A 1,293-nucleotide genomic window follows, 5' to 3' on the forward strand; every position below is an offset into this window, starting at 1 on the left:
CAAGGTGAAAAGACAAATAGATGAATACACTAGTGTGAAATTGGATAATTCCAATTCTAAAACCACATCATATATTCAATACACCTCAAAGTGAAAAGACAAATGAATAAATAAACTAGTGAAAAATTGGATAATTCCAATTATCCAGTTTTTCACTAGTCTATTCATCTATTTGTCTTTTCACCTTGTGCTGTATTGAATACATGATGTGATTTTAGAGTCAGGATTTGTGTGCTATTTCAAGTATGGTGATATCTCTTAGACACACTTATTTATAATTTTAATAATAATTATAACCTATTAGGTATTTTTCTTCCCATGTCTTTTACAATAGCCTCAGCCCAGCCAAAGCCTTGTGAGTGGATTTGGTAGACAGAAACTGAAAGAAACCCATCATATATATCTATGTGTGTGTGTCTTTCTGTCTGTGTTTGTCCCCCACCATCACTTGACAATTGGTGTTGGTGTAATTATATCCCTCTCACTTAGCAGTTCTGCAAAGGAAACTGATAATAAAAGTAAGTACAAGGCTTAAAAAAAAAGTCCTGGGGTTGATTTGTTCAACTAAAACCCTTCACAGTGGTATCCCAGCATGGCAGCATTTAAATAAGTGAAACAAGTAAAAAATAAAAGTTATATAAAGTGAGTCCACAGCTGTAACCTACACCAGTGTCGCCTAACCAGCCCATTCAAAAGTACCTTGGATCGTAGGGTGACATGCTGTGCTTGAGGAGGCCTATTGAGTCAAGTACATCAACATCAGCAATATCAAAATCAAATCAAATGGGAATTGTAGTTGTGAGCTCCGTGCTAGTAGCATGTAAAAAGTGCTATCAGAATGTGGCCGATGCCAGTGCTGCCTTGACTTGGCTTCCGTGCCGGTGGCATGTAAAATGCACCATCCGATCATGGTCAATGCCAGGTCTTTTGGCCCATGTGCCGGTGGCACATAAAACACACCCACTACACTCTCAGAGTGGTTAGTGTTAGGAAGGGCATCCAGCTGTAGAAACACTGCCAGATCAGATTGGGGCCTGGTGCAGCCTCCTGGCTTCCCAGACCCCAGTTGAACCACCCAACCCATGCCAGCATGGAAAATGATGATGTTGATGATGAGAAGGCAGTATCCCAGCATGGCCACAACTTTGCACTGAAACCAATAAAAGATAAAAGATATACATATGCAATATCTCACAGAAGTATGTACACCCCTAAAAATTTTCAGTAAAATTGCCAAGGGAAATCAAATGAAATTTATATTGAATAAAATATATTATATATGCTAACATTATA

General features: G+C 38.5%; 1 protein-coding gene across 3 annotated transcripts in view; it reads right to left on the reverse strand.

Annotated features, from left to right (window-relative positions):
• The window catches only part of LOC106873181 (basic helix-loop-helix ARNT-like protein 1), a 789,862-nt gene that overhangs the window by 411,761 nt on the left and 376,808 nt on the right, over positions 1–1,293 (reverse strand). The window lies entirely within an intron of this gene.

The sequence above is a fragment of the Octopus bimaculoides genome, chromosome 7 (genome assembly GCF_001194135.2).
Source record: "Octopus bimaculoides isolate UCB-OBI-ISO-001 chromosome 7, ASM119413v2, whole genome shotgun sequence".
In the NCBI taxonomy this organism is placed as follows: domain Eukaryota; kingdom Metazoa; phylum Mollusca; class Cephalopoda; order Octopoda; family Octopodidae; genus Octopus; species Octopus bimaculoides.